Source organism: Nyctereutes procyonoides, unplaced genomic scaffold (genome assembly GCF_905146905.1).
Source record: "Nyctereutes procyonoides isolate TBG_1078 unplaced genomic scaffold, NYPRO_anot_genome, whole genome shotgun sequence".
NCBI classification, from domain to species: Eukaryota; Metazoa; Chordata; class Mammalia; order Carnivora; family Canidae; genus Nyctereutes; species Nyctereutes procyonoides.
Window position 1 is genome coordinate 17,017,299 of NW_026575049.1, and position 16,168 is coordinate 17,033,466.

The 16,168-nt window shown below is 38.2% G+C and overlaps 1 pseudogene; it reads left to right on the forward strand.

Moving 5' to 3' along the window:
* The first annotated feature begins 870 nt into the window (after positions 1–870).
* On the forward strand, positions 871–1,809 carry LOC129512039 (olfactory receptor 6C1-like; annotated as a pseudogene).
* Positions 1,810–16,168: the final 14,359 nt, after the last annotated feature.

Genomic DNA, 16,168 nt, shown 5'->3' on the forward strand with positions numbered 1-16,168 from the left:
TTCTTGGTTTGCTTCTCTCATTCCCCCTACCCTTTGCCAGTTTGTTTGGTTTCTTAAAATCCATATGAATGCAATTGTATGCTATTTGTCTTTCTCTGACTGACTTATTTCAGTTAGCATCATTATTTTTAGGTTGTAAATGGCATCGTTTCATCCTTTCTGATAATGGAGTGATAATATACCTTTGTAAACCAGGTTCTCCAAAGCCAGTAGAAGCCAGGAAATTTAATGCAGAAATTTCAATTTTGGGATTGAAATCAAATATTGTTTATTTGATAAGAATGCATTTTGAAGCTCCTAGATGTTATGAAGAACCAGTACTTCCTAGGAAAAGCAAACCCTGATAAAGAAAGAGAATTATTATTGAGCAGAAGTAAAGTTAATTAAAAGAATGAAATATAAGGAATTTAATGAAACTTAAATTTAATGAAATTTAATAGACACAACCTAGGAACTGTGCAGCCAGGAATTCAGCATTCCATAGAGAATTTTGCCTGCTTGGCATTTGTGATGCAACTACAAACTCACTCAACATCACTTCAATAAATAAAGAAAAGTGTTTCTTTTAAGCCTCCTATGACTTCCAGGCACAGGACTGTGTTGCAATGCCTTTAAAGATCACAATCTGCTGTCACTTGCACACATACACAATGTAGTGGAGTAGTTCCCAGGGGATTTCAGCACAGATGTATGATGGACTGGGAAAAATCCATTGAAGATTCATAAAATTTTCCCTCTCCATAAAATGACACACCAATTCAGCCAGATTCTGGCTCTACACTTAGACCTTTGTTAATTAACTCTTCGAGTTTATTCCTTGTGTTTTCTTCTAGAAGTCTGGCAGGAGAACCACAAATAAGCAACTGAAAAATGAGAAACCACACAGAACTAACAGACTTTATCCTCCTGGGATTGTCAGATGACCCACAGCTTCAGGAGGTGATCTTTGTCTTTCTGCTCATCACCTACATTCTCAGCATCACTGGGACCCTGACCATTATCACCCTCACCCTGCTGGATTCCCACCTCTAGACCCCCATGTATTTCTTCCTCAGAAACTTCTCCTTACTCGAGATTTCATTCACAACTGTGAGCATACCCAAGTTCCTGGGGACCCTGATTACAGGAGATAAAACTGTTTCCTTTAATGATTGCATGGCTCAGTTATTTTTTTTTCATTCTGTTGGGAGTCACTGAATTTACCTGCTGGCTGCCATGTCCTATGACCGATACATTGCCATCTGCAAACCTCTGCATTACATGACCATCATGAATCCCAGAGTCTGCATACTCCTTGTCTTTGCTTCTTGGTCGGCTTCATTCTTAATCATATTCCCATCACTCATGCTGTTCATACAGCTTGATTATTTTAAGTCCAATGTTATAGACCATTTTACCTGTGACTATTTCCCCTTACTACATCTTTCTTGTTCAGACACTAAATTCCTAGAGATAGTGGGTTTTTCCTGTGCTGTGTTTACATTAATGTTCACATTGGCATTAATAATTCTGTCCTACATATATATCCTCAGAACAATTTTGAGGATTCCTTCTACTAGTCAGAGGACAAAGGCCTTTTCCACCTGTTCTTCCCACATGATTGTCATCTCTATCTCCTATGGCAGCTGTATTTTCATGTATATTAACCCAGCAGCAAAAGACAGAGTGTCTCTGAGCAAGGGAGTTGCTGTGCTAAACACCTCGGTAGCCCCCATGCTGAACCCCTTTATTTACAGCCTAAGGAACCAGCAAGTCAAGCGAGCCTTCCTGGACAGGGCAAGGAAGATTGTATTTTTCTCAAGCAAATGAAAAAAGTGCTGTCATAAATTAGAGGCATAATGAAGAACAAGTAAACAAAAAACAGAGTTCTCAAAGTCTAACAATGACCATGTAGCCTCACTAGAGTTCTGTTTCATTGCTTATATTTCTATTGCTAGCAGTTTGCTGAGGATATTTGAATTCATAGATATTTTTTCCCTTTAAATTCCAATTCCTTTTCATTGCACTTCCCTTCCTTTAAACTAGTCTTTCCACTCTATAACTATGAGGTTGGCCTCATTTCCCCCTTCTAAATATCTTTAAATTCCACTTTTTTCACAGTAATGCTTAGAAAATCAAAGAAAGACAAAAACACCATAAGATCAATGAGTTAAAACTGTTTTATAATTTCACAAGGAAACACTCTTTCATGGAATTCAGAAAATATTGTCATGTTTAACATTATTATTTATTTACCATACAAAGACTATAAATATAACTTAGTCTTACTGGAGTATTACAGACACTATCTTCTCCATATAAGAGCACACTTAGTAACCGTGTAAAAAAATGTGTAACAAAAAAAATAATATAATTACTTTTTTTGAGAAGTCTCAAAATATTCTTCAGGTACCCAATTTAAAATTTTACTGTGCCATATAATTTCTCAGCTTAAAACACAATTATGAAGACACACACTTAGGGAAAACTTGAAGTAGACCCTACTTCTTGAAACCCCATAATTACCACATACTCCATACCAGTTCTTTAAAAAAAAGCCTGAAGAAATAAATATTCCTAGGTACTAGATATGACCACAAATTTACTGTGGTATATTTAAATAAATGCTTGATGTTAAACTGCTCTTTTGGATAATAATGACTAAGAGTTATAACATTCTCTTACTTTTTCTGGCCATTTTGATCTAACAGCTTACATGTACAGCTCATTTTGTGAAAGTGATATAAAATCTTCTTTGTTTCATACTATGCTTTGTTCGTAGAAAAATCATTGCAAGAAAAATCAGTAGAAGCCCACTATCACTGCATTTCTTCAGTCCTTTACTGGAGGTTCCACAGGACAAAAATGAATACATTTAATAGTATTAGAAAGGAAGATGCCAATAAATCTCTTTCAAATAACATGATTTTCCTCCTAAGGCCTTAGTGTATTTGCACTAAATGGTTCTTAAGCCCAACACAGTCCTCTCCCAGATATCCACACATCACCTCAATAATGCCTCCCTCAATGACACTACTTAAAATTACAGAAGCTCCCCACTTCCAAGGTTATTCAATTTTCTCCTCCTTTACAAAATAGTTATCAATTTATAAAAGACCCATAATTTGCTAATCAATCATGTTCATTGCTTATTGTCTGTATCCTCTCACATCTCTCACCCCATGAGAGCAGGGACCTCTGGCCTCCTTTGCAGATAAAATGATGTGCTCTCAGCAGTGGTGTGCAGGGGCCTGCCTCTATACTTCCCAAGAGCCAATTGTGCTGTGTCTTCTCCATTCTGTATTCAGAAAGTTCCCATCAGTAGCTTGAAACTTGCCTTGTGAGAGAAGTGACATCTTAGAAACAGATAAGCTCTATAGATCAGTCCCTCACCTCCACCTCCTGAGAGGCAGTTGTTGAACATTTTTTTTAATTTTTATTTATTTATGATAGAGAGAGAGAGAGAGACAGAGACATAGGCAGAGGGAGAAGCAGGCTCCATGCACCAGGAGCCTGACGTGGGATTCGATCCCGGGTCTCCAGGATTGAGCCCTGGGCCAAAGGCAGGTGCCAAACCGCTGCGCTACCCAGGGATCCCCGGGTCTTGCTTTTTTATCCAGTCTGAAACCCTGCGCCTTTTCATGGGGTCATTAAGCCCATTCACAGTCAGACATACTATTGAAAAATATGAATTTAGTGTCATCATGATACCTATTCAGTCCCTGTTTTTGTGGATTGTTTCCTCAGACTTCCTCTTTCTTTTCCAGAGTTCCCCTAATATTTCTTGGAGAGCTGGTTTGGTGGTCACATATTCTTATAGTTTCTGCGGATCTTGGAAGCTCTTTATCTCTCCTTCTATTCTGAAGAAGAACCTTGGTGGATAAAGTATTTTTGGCTGCACGCTCTTCTCATTTAGGACCCTGAATATATCCTACTCGCCCTTTCGGGCCTGCCAGGTCTTATGGAGAGGTCTGCTGTTAACCTCCCCACAAAGGTTATGGATTTCTTGTCTCTTGCTGCTTTAAGGATCTACTCTTTACCTTTGGAATTTGCAAGTTTCACTATTAAATGTGGAGGTGTTGAGTATTTTTTTATTGATTTTAGGGGGGATCTCTCTATCTCCTTGATCTGAATGCCTGTTTCCCTTCCCAAGTTAGGGAAGTTCTCAGCTATGATTCCAGATTTCAGGTTGTACGACAAAGCTGTGGTCATCAAGACAGTGTGGTACTGGCACAAAAACAGACACAGAGATCACTGGAACAGAATAGAGAACCCAGAAGTGGACCCTTTACTTTATGGTCAACTAATATTCAATAAAGGAGAAAAGACTATCCACTGGAAGAAGACAGTCTCTTCAATAAATGGTGCTGGGAAAATTGGATATCCACATGCAGAAGAATGAAACTAGACCACTCTCTTTCACCATACACAAAGATAAACTCAAAATGGATGAAAGATCTAAATATGAGACAAGTTTCCATCAAAATCTTAGAGGAGAACACAGGCAACACCCTTTTTGAACTTGGCCACAGCAACTTCTTGCAAGTTACATCCACGAAGGCAAAAGAAACAATGCAAAAATTAACCAATGGGACTTCATCAAGATAAGAAGCTTTTGCACAGCAAAGGATACAGTCAACAAAACTAAAAGACAACCTACAGAATGGGAGAAGATATTTGCAAATGACGTATCAGATAAATGGCTTGTTTCCAAGATCTATAAAGAACTTACTAAACTCAACAGCAAAGACACAAACAATCCAATCATGAAATGGGCAAAAGAGATGAACAAAAATCTCACATAGGAATACATAGACTTGGCCAACAAACATGCACATGAGAAAATGCTCTGCATCATTTGCCATCTGGGAAATGCAAATCAAAACCACAAGGAGATACCACCTCACACCAGTGAGAATGGGGAAAATTATCAAGGCAGGAAACCACAAATGTTGGTGAGGATGTGGAGAAAAGGGAACCCTCTTACACTGTTGGTGGGAATGTGAAATGGTGCAGCCACTCTGGAAATGTGAGAGGAGGTTCCTTGAAGAGTTAAAAATAGAAATGCCCCACGACCCAGCAATTGCACTGTTGGCGATTTACCCCAAAGATACAGATGCAATGAAACGCCGGGACACCTGCACACTGATGTTTCTAACACCAATGTCCCCAATAGCCAAACTGTGGAAGGAGCCTCGGTGTCCATCAAAAGATGAATGGATAAAGAAGATGTGGTTTATGTATACAATGGAATATTACTCAGGCATTAGAAATGACAAATACCCACCATTTGCTTCAACGTGGATGGAACTGGAGGGTATTATGCTGAGTGAAGTAAGTCAATCGGAAAAGGACAAACATTATATGTTCTTATTCGTTTGGGGAATATAAATAATAGTGAAAGGGAATAGAAGGGAAGGGAGAAGAAATGTGTGGGAAATATCAGAAAGGGAGACAGAACATGAAAGTCTCCGAACTCTGGGAAATGAACTAGGGGTGGTGGAAGGGGAGGAGGGCAGGGGGTGGGAGTGAATGTGTAACGGGCACTGAGGGGGGCACTTGAGGGGATGAGCACTAGGTGTTATTCTGTATGTTGGCAAATTGAACACCAATAAAAAATAAATTTCTTATTAAAAAAAAGAAAAACAGGACATTAATAGAATCATTCAACATGATCAAGTGAGATTTATTCCTGGAATGCAAGGGTGGTTTACTATTTATACATTGATCAGTGTGATACAGCATATTAATAAAAAATAAGAACCATATGATCCTTTCAATAGATGCAGAAGAAGCATTTGACAAAGTACAACATCCATTCATGATAAAAACCCTCAACAAAGTTGGGATAGAGGGAACAAACCTCAATATAATAAAGGACATATATGAAAAATCCCACACATATATATTATTCTCAATTGGTAGAAAACTGATATCTTTTCCTCTATGGTCGGTCAGGAACAGAGATGTCCATTCTCACCACTGCTTTTTAATATAGTAGTGGAAGTGCTATCCACAGTAATCAAACAAAGAGAAATAAAAGACATCCAAATTGGTAAGGAGGAAATTGAATTTTCACTGGTTTCCAATGATATGATACTCTATATAGAAAACTCAATAAACTCCACCACCAAATAATTGCTAGAATTGATAAATGAATTCAGTAATGTTGCAAGATATAAAATCAATGTACAGAAACCTGTCGCATTTCTATACATCGACAATAAAGCAGCAGAAAAAGAAATTGAGGAAACAATACCATTTACAATTGCTCCAAAACCAGTAAGATACCTACATGAAATATCTGTACTCTAACACTATAGAACACTGATAAAAGTAACTGAAAATAACACCGGGAAATGGAATGACATTCAATGCTCATGGATTTGAAGAACAAATATTGTTAAAATGTCCACACTACCTAAAGCAATCTATAGATTTAATGCAATCCCTATCAAAATACTAACAGCATTTTTCACACAAGTAAAACAATCCATCCTAAAATTTGTATGGAATGACAAAAGACCTCAAATAGCTAAAGGAACCTTGAAAAAGAAAGCATAACTGGAGGTATCACACTGCTGGCCTTCAAAACTGCAGTAATGAAAACAGCACCATTAGAAACGGAATCACGGATCAGGCGAACAGAAGAGAAAAACCAAGATGAACCCACAACTCTATGGTCTACTAATCTTTGACAAAGCAGGAAAGAATATCCAATGAGAAAAAGTCTCTTCCAAAAATGGTGTTGGGAAAACTGGACAATAACATGCAAAAGATGAAACAGAACCACTTTCTTACATCATACACACACAAAAAAACTTAAAATGGATGAGAGACCTAAGTGTGAGACAGGAAGCCATCAAAATCCGGAAAACACAGGCAATAACCTCTTTGACATTAGCTGTAAATATATATATATATATATATATATATATATATATATATATATATCTCCCAAGGCAAGAGAAACAAAAGCAAAATAAGCTATTGAGACTTTATAGAAATAAAAAGCATATGCACAAAATCAACAAAACTAAAAGGCAACCTTTGGAAGGGGAGAAGATATTTGTAAATGGCACATCTGGTAAAAGTTTAGTATCCAAAATCTATAAAGGACTTGTCAAACTCAACACCCAAATAACAATCCAGTTAAAAAATGGACAGAAGACATGAATAGACATTTTTCCAAAGAACACATGCAGATGGCCAATAAATACATGAAAAGTTGCTCAACATCACTCATGATGATCAGGGAAATACAAATCAAAACTACAATGAGATATCATTTCACATCGGTCAGAATGACTAAAACTAGCAACACAGCAAACAACACAGTTGGTGAGGATGGGAGTAAAGTGGAACCCTCTTACATTGTTGGTGGAATGAAAACTGGTGCTGCCACTCTGGAAAACAGTATGGAGGTTACTCAACAAGTTAAAAATAGAACTACCCTATAATCCATCAATTACACTAGTAGATAGTTACCCAAAGAATAAAAAATACTAATTGAAAGCATATATGTACCCCCATATTCATAGCAGCATTATCAAAAATAGCCAAATTATGGAAAGGGCCCAAATGTCCATAAACTAATGAGTGGATAAAGAAGGTATGGCGTGTGTGTGTGTGTTTGTGTGTGTGTTGTGCTAAATGAAATAAGTCACTCACAGAAAGAAAACACCCTATGATACACTGATATATGGAGTTTTAAAAACAAAACAAATAATAGTAGGGGGAAGAAGAGGGGTCAACCAAGACTCTTAATTATAGAGAAAAGCATGGCTACCAGATGGGAGGGGGCTGGGAGGATAGGTGAAATAGATGATGTGGTTTAGGAGGGCACCAGCGATGAGCACCACGTGTTGTATGTAGATATTGAGTCACTGAGTTGTACATCTGAAACTAGTATTGCATAGAATGTTAACCAAATGGAACTTACTCGACAAAGCAGGAAAGACTATCCACTGGATAAAGGACAGGCTCTTCAATAAATGGTGCTGGGAAAATTGGACATCCACATGCAGAAGAATGAAACTGGACCATTCTCTTACACCAGACACAAAGAGAAACTCAAAATGGATGAAATATCTAAATGTGAGACAAGATTCCATCAAAATCCTAGAGGAGAACACAGGCAACACCCTGCTTGAACGCGGCCATAGCAACTTCTTGCAAGAAACATCCATGAAGGCAAGAGAAACAAAAGCAAAAATGCATTGGGATTTCATCAAGATAAAAAGCTTCTCCACAGCAAAAGAAACAGTCAACAAAACTAAAAGACAACCTACAGAATGGGAGAAGATATTTGCAAATGACCTATCAGATAAAGGGCTAGTATCCAAGATATATACAGAACTTATTAAACTCAACATCAAAGAAATAAACAATCCAATCAAGAAATGGGCAAAAGACATGAACAGAAATTTCACAGAGGAAGACATAGACATGGCCAACAAGTATATGAGAATATGCTCCGCATCACTTGCTATCAGGGAAATACAAACAAAACCATCATGAGAGATTTATTTATTCTCACCTCACACCAGTGAGAATGGGGTAATTAACAAGACAGGAAATAACAAATGTTGGAGAGGATGTGGAGAAAGGGGAACGCTCCTGCACTCTTGTTGGGGATGTGAACTGGTGCAGCCACTCTGAAAAACTGTGTGGCAGTTCCTCATAGAGTTAATAATAGATCTGCCCCATGACCCAGGAATTGCAATGCTGGGGATTTACCCCAAAGATACAGATGGAATGAAACGCTGGGACACCTCCCCCCTGATGTTTCAAAAGATGAATGGATAAAGAAGATGTGGTTTATGTATACAATGGAATATTACTTAGCCATTAGAAACGACAAATACCCACCATTTGCTTTGATGTGGATGTAACTGGAGGGTATTATGCTGAGTGAAATAAGTCAATCAGAAAAGGACAAACATTATCTGGTCTCATTTTGGGGGGGAATATAAAAATTAGTGAAAGGAAATAAAGGGAAAGGAGGGAAATTGAGTGGAAAATATCAGTGACGGTGACAAAATATGAGAGACTCCTAACTCTGGGAAATGAACAAAGGGTAGTGGAAAGGGAGGTGGGCAAGGGATTGCAGTGACATGGTGACGGGTACTTGGGGGCACTTGGCGGGATGAGCACTGGGTGTTATGCTAAATGTTGACAAATTGAACTCCAATTAAAAATTTAAAAAAATAGGGATCCCTGGGTGGCGCAGCGGTTTGGCGCCTGCCTTTGGCCCAGGGCGCGATCCTGGAGACCCGGGATCGAATCCCACATCAGGCTCCCGGTGCATGGAGCCTGCTTCTCCCTCTGCCTATGTCTCTGCGCCTCTCTCTCTCTCTCTCTGTGACTATCATAAATAAATAAAAATTTAAAAAAAAATAAAAATAAAAAAAAATTTAAAAAAAAAATTTAAAAAAATAAAGTATTCTTCCAATTTTAAAAAAAGAATTTGTTGTTGAATTTCTTTTTTCTTTGTTTCTTTTATGTTTAAAGGAGGTCAATTTTTTTGCTCTTGTTTATTACTTTCCTAGTGGATAAAAGAGAAACTGCCTTCTCTTTGCCTCTTCTAGTAAAATTCTGTTGATGCAATTTTTGTCACTGAAAGCAAGATATTAAATCCAAAGGGCATGAACTTTTTTGATTGGGTTTGTGTTAATATCTCTTTTACAGATTGTTTTAAGTCATTGCCAGTTAATTAGTAAGGACTCAAATATTTTCATGTTAAAATAGTGTCTCTAGGTTTGAATTCTCCCTACGACAGCGAATTATGAAAAGTTTCCCCTGGAGACTCCAATTTACTTGTATGTGGCCTACTCACTTTAGTGTGTAAGCTAATGTGTTGTTTTACTAATGTGGGACAGGTTGGCTCTAAGGAGCAAAAACATTTATCAGGATTATGAGACCTGACAAAAAGAGAAACTGGACTAGGTTCATGGGTGTCCTGACAGAAGACTTTAAGGGACTTGAGAGATACATTAAACTACTATGTTAGATCAAATCGAGATGTAGGAGAAATGTTTCCGCTGCCCATCTTCTACTTTCCTCCAACCCACTTTCTAACTTCTCAGCAATGCATATATCATAGCACTGACTAAACTTAGGCCTGTCACCATAGGAAATTATCCTACGCTCTAAAAAGTTTTTTTTCTTTCTAAGGTATCATAAGATATAATATAAGATTTTAAGAGGACTCCATGAAATGTAACTACTTGGTTTTTGTTTATTCTACTTTCAAACATATATTTGACATGAATTTAAGGATCTCTAATGAGGATACAACTTTGGTTGATGTGTCGTTCTTTTGGGAGAGTGAGGGCATGCTTATGCAATTATATGAATATGTATCTTATTTTTTGATGTGAGATTGATGATACAGGTAGTATATTTCTGGATAGCTATCAAATTTTAATCCTTTTAAATGTCAGTATATTCTTGTGCATAAAAGTCTCTCAGAAAATTACATTTATATATCCAAAGAAACTATTTTCTCAGAAATGAAAAGAAGTATGCTTTACCAAATATAGAAATCTATTACTCACATTATCAATTTTTAAAAGATAGAAAAAAACATGTTTTCCAGAGCATAATAAAACTCAAATGATATAAAAGTAAATATAATTAAAATGCATTTTATCTTAATTACTATTATGACTGTGACTCCTAATTTCTGTTGGTTGTTGGAACACATGAAGCTTTCAAACTCCTAAATTGAAAATGGTATTGAGGATGAAGATTTTTATTTGAACTTCTGGTCAGTTTTGTTTATGAATCCACTATCATATTCACAACTCCAAGATGCCTAAGGCTGTGGAATGTCAGGGAACTTCTCCAGTTTCAGGAAAGTTGCAATTTTTGACTCACAGGGCTGTGAGCACAATTACTACATCTAACTTGGCATTTGTTTTATTTGATAAGAATGCAGCTAAGTGAATAAACAAAGAGTCCCTGATGATTGAAGAACAGAGTCACTAATGAATCTTCTGAGTAATAAAATTGGGATTAAAAAAAGTACACTACCTATGGCTTCTTTGGAGACACTGTCTTTGGAGACCAGAAGGATGCAGCAGCAGTCAAAGGCCAGTAGGACAAGAGAAAAGTCTGGTTATAAAACACTGCTAGCTCCTTTATACCGTCATATCACATAAACTAGAAATATCACAAGGGAGGATCATAAAGAAACCACATTTCTCATTTACTGGTTTGTTACATAAATTACTTATTTTATTTGGGATTATACTTAGACAAGAAAAAGGAAAAATATTTAAAAACATATAATTCATACTGATTAATTATAGTATCAAATTTCCAGACTTTTCCCCAAAATCTATCAATATACTTATAGGTATCATTTAATAATAAATGTTAGTAACATAATTTGTATATTTGGGTACATAAATCAATGTTAAGCTTCTAAACATACTCTAAATTAATATATGTATAATTATATTTGAATCTTTTATTTTTATTAACTTATGTCCAATTTCTTAATGTCCCTTCAGATCTTGAAATCAAATTACTATAGATCCATGTCCTTCAAAATTTGTTATGCTCCCATAGTCCATTAATTTATGACAAAGGAACCAAGAACATACAATAGGAAAAGTATCCTTTTATCATTTATCCATTTATCAATGCTGTTGGGAAAACTGGACAACCACATACCAGAGAATAAAACTGGGCCCCATATCTTATACTATATACAAAAATCAACTTGAAATGGGTTACATACTTGAGCATAAGACCTAAAGCCATAAAACTCCCAGAAGAACACATAGGAGGTAAGCATCTCGATATCAGTCTTGGCAATAGTTTTTTGTATTTCACGCCAAAAGTGAAGACAACAAAGAAAAATAAACAAATGAGACTACATCAAACTAAAAACCTTCTACATAGCATAGAAAACCATCAAAAAAATTAAAAGGCAACCTACTGAATGGGAGAAAATATTTGGAAATCATCTATCTGATAAGGTATTAGTATCCAAAACATATAAAGAACTCATACAACTCAATAGCAAAAAATAAAAATAAAAGGAAACATATTAAGTAAAAAATGGGCAATGGGTAGAAGACCAGAATAGACATTTTCCCAAAGAAGACATACAAATAGCCAGCAGGTACACAAAAAGGTTTTCAACTTCACTACCATGGAAATGCAAATCAAAATCACAATGGGATATTACTTCAAACCTTACAATGGCTATTATCAGAAAAACAAGCGATAACAATTATGAAATGTGAAGGAAAGGGAACCCTGTGCACTGCTGATGGGAATGTAAATTAGTGCAGTCACTATGGAAATACTATGGAGGTTTCTGAAGACATTAAAAATAGTACTACCATAGGGTCCAGCAATCCCAACTGAAGATATATTCCAAAGGAAATGAAAACAGGGTATTGAAGAGATGTATGCAATTGCATTTTTGTTGCAGCATTATTCACTATAGCTGGGATATGGGAACAACCTATATCATTGTCAACATAGGAATGGATAAAGAAGATGTGTATATATATATACACACACACACAGATACACGCAGCAGAATATTATTCAGCCATAGGAAAGAAGGAAATCCTTCTTTTTCTGACAACATGGATGGGACTCGGGGGCACTCTACTAAGCAATATAAGTCAAAGAAAGATTGATACTGCATGGTATCACTTGTATGTGGAATCTAAAAACATAAAAAATAAAAATCAGGAACAGAGTGTAGGAAAGTTGTTGCTGGGACTTGGGGATAAAGAAAATAGGGAGAGGTTGGTAAAAGCATAGGTACTATAAGGTGAGTAAGTCTGAGGATTTAATGTATTACATGATGATTACAGTTGATAACACTGTATTATATAACTAAAATTTGCTGTGAGTAGAACTTAAATGTTCTCAGAAGAAAAACCAAACTTCCAAGGCCTTGAAAGCAAAACCAAAGAGCCAAACCAAAGCCAAAAAGCCAGATTTTATCAATTTATTTGAGAGAGAGACAGACAGAGAGAGAGAGAGAGAGAGAGAGAGAGAGAGTGACAGAGATAGCAAAAGAGAGCAGGAATGGGAGGAAAGGGAGAAGCATGCTCCCCACTGAGGAGGGATCCAAATGCAGGGCTCTATCCCAGGACCCTGGGATTGGGACCTGAGCTGAACAAAGATGCTTAACCAACTGAGCCACCCAGACACCCCTATGGATGTGTTAATGAACTAGATGGGAGGAATCTTTTCACATTGTATGCATATATCAAATCATCACAATGTATACTTTAAATATCTTACAATTTTACTTGTCAGTTACACCTCAATAAAGCTGAAAAAAATTTAAAGTGAAAAAAAAATCGCTCTAAAATGCATTACCATCAATTAGCTGTTACCTAAAAAAAAAAGTTAGATTTATGTCCATTATGTTATTCTGCCCATTTTTCCCATGGTGGGAACCATTTTTGAGGACACAGCCTTGAGAGAGCAGTGTATTGTTGAAACCATCTAGGCAGTATATGTGACCAAACCCAGTTAAAGCCTCTACATAAACTTTTACATTCTGGAGGATGTGTGTGGAGATTTACTCAACTTGCAGCCACTGATGACAAACCTTATATGTAATATATTCCCTTTCTTCTTAAAAACTGTAGTTTATCAATCTGTAGTGGCCTGCCCTTTTCGCCTCTCCTTGCCCTTGTGTAATGGGACCATTTTCAGATTTCACCAGGGAAGCTCCTGAAGTTGTGAATCAACAACTTTTTACAATGAAAAACTTGTAAAAGGGCATTCGTTTCCACAGTAGTACTTTTGGATAATTTCAAGGTATATTTAAAAAAAAAAAACAGATTACTATATCTAGGAGGGGCAAGATGGCGGAAGAGTAGGGTCCCCAAATCACCTGTCCCCACCAAATTACCTAGATAACCTTCAAATCATCCTGAAAATCTACGAATTCGGCCTGAGATTTAAAGAGAGAACAGCTGAAACGCTACAGTGAGAAGAGTTCGTGCAGGAAGACGGGGGAAAAAGAAATAAAGAAACAAAAGGCATCCAAGGGGGAGGGGCCCCGCGAGGAGCCGGGCTAAGGCCGGGGCGAGTGCCCCCAGGACAGGAGAGTCCCGTCCGGGAGAAGCAGGAGCTGCACCAACCTTCCCAGGTAGAAGGGCGCCCGCAGGGAGTTAGAGCAGGACCCCAGGAGGGCGGGGATGCCCTCAGGCTCCCTGGGACACTAATAGACACCTGCACGCCCAGGAGAGTGCATTGAGCTCCCTGAAGGGCTGCAGCGCGCACACATTGACCGGGAGCAGCTCTGAGGGGCTCGGGCGGCGGCTCCGCGGAGGGGGCTGCGCGGCCAGGAGCCCGAATCCAACAGAGCAGGCCCCGGAGCACTGGGCACCAGGACACAGCCCAGGATCCGGCCTCCCCCCGGGACAGGCAGAGGCCGGGAGGGCCCAGGACAGCAAGGACACTCTGGCCCCAAGCCGAGCAGATCAGCTGCCCCGCCCCGGAGTCTCCAGGCCCTGCAAACGGAGAGCTCCATAGTTACTGTGGGAGCTGAATCCAGGTTTCCAGAGCTGGCCCCGCCACTGTGGTTGTTCCTCCTGGGGCCTCAAGGGGTAAACGACCCCACTGAGCCCTGCACCAGGCAGGGGGCAGAGCAGCTCCCCCAAGTGCTAACACCTGAAAATCAGCACAACAGGCCCTTCCCCCAGAAGACCAGCTAGAAGGACAAGTTCCAGGGGAAGTCAAGGGACTTAAAGTATACAGAATCAGAAGATACTCACCCATGTTTTTTTTTTTTTATTTTTGTTTGCTTCCCCCACACTTTTTTCCCCTTTCTTTCTTTTTCTTTCTCTTTTCCTCTCTTTTTTCCTTTTTTTCTTCCTTTTTTCTTTTTCTCTTTTCTTTCCTTCTTTCTCTCCTCTCTTTTTCTCCTTTTCCCAACACAATTTGTTTTTGGCCACTCCGCACTGAGCAAAATGACTAAAAGGAAAACCTCACCTCAAAAGAAAGAATCAGAAACAGTCCTCTCTCCCACAGAATTACAAAATCTGCATTAAAATTCAATATCAGAAAGCCAATTCAGAAGCACTATTATACAGCTACTGGTGGCTCTAGAAAAAAGCATAAAGGACTCAAGAGACTTCATGACTGCAGAATTTAGGTCCAGTCAGGCAGAAATTAAAAATCAATTGAATGAGATGCAAACCAAACTAGAAGTCCTAACAACGAGGGTTAACGAGGTGGGAAAACAAGTTTGTGAAATAGAAGACAAGTTGGTGGCAAAGAGGGAAACAGAAAAAAGAGACAGACAAAAGACCATGAAGGCAGATTAAGGGAAATAAACGACAACCTGAGGAAGAAAAACCTACGTTTAATTGTGGTTCCCGAGGGCGTTGAAAGTGATGTAGGGACAGAATATGTATTTGAACAAATCCTAGCTGAAAACGTTCCTAATCTGGGAAAGGAAACAGGCAGTCAGATCCAGGAAATAGAGAGATCCCCCACCCCAAAAATCAATAAAAACTGTTCAACACCTCGACATTTAATAGTGAAGCTTGCAAATTCCAAACATAAAGAGAAGATCCTTAAAGCAGCAAGAGACAAGAAATCCCTGACTTTTATGGGGAGGAATATTAGGGTAACAGCAGACCTCTCCACAGAGACCTGGCAGGCCAGAAAGGGCTGGCAGGATATATTCAGGGTCCTAAATTAAAGAACATGCAAACAAGAATACTTTATCCAGCAAGGCTCTTATTCAAAATGGAAGGAGAGATAAAGAGCTTCCAAGACACGCAGGAACTGAAAGAATATGTGACCTCCAAACCAGCTCTGCAAGAAATTTTAAGGGGGACTCTTAAAATTCCCCTTTAAGAAGTTGTTCAGGGAACAATCCACAAAAACAAGGACTGAATAGATATCATGATGACACTAAACTCATATCTGTCAATAGTAACTCTGAACGTGAACGGGCTTAATGACCCCATCAATAGGCGCAGGGTTTCAGACTGGATAAAAAAGCAAGACCCATCGATTTGCTGTCTACAAGAGAGTCATTTTAGACAGAAGAACACCTACAGCCTGAAAATAAAGGTTGGAGAACCATTTACCATTCAAATGGTCCTCAAAAAAAAGCAAGGGTAGCCATCCTTATATCAGATAAACTAAAATTTACCCCGAAGAATGTAGTGAGAGATGAAGAGGG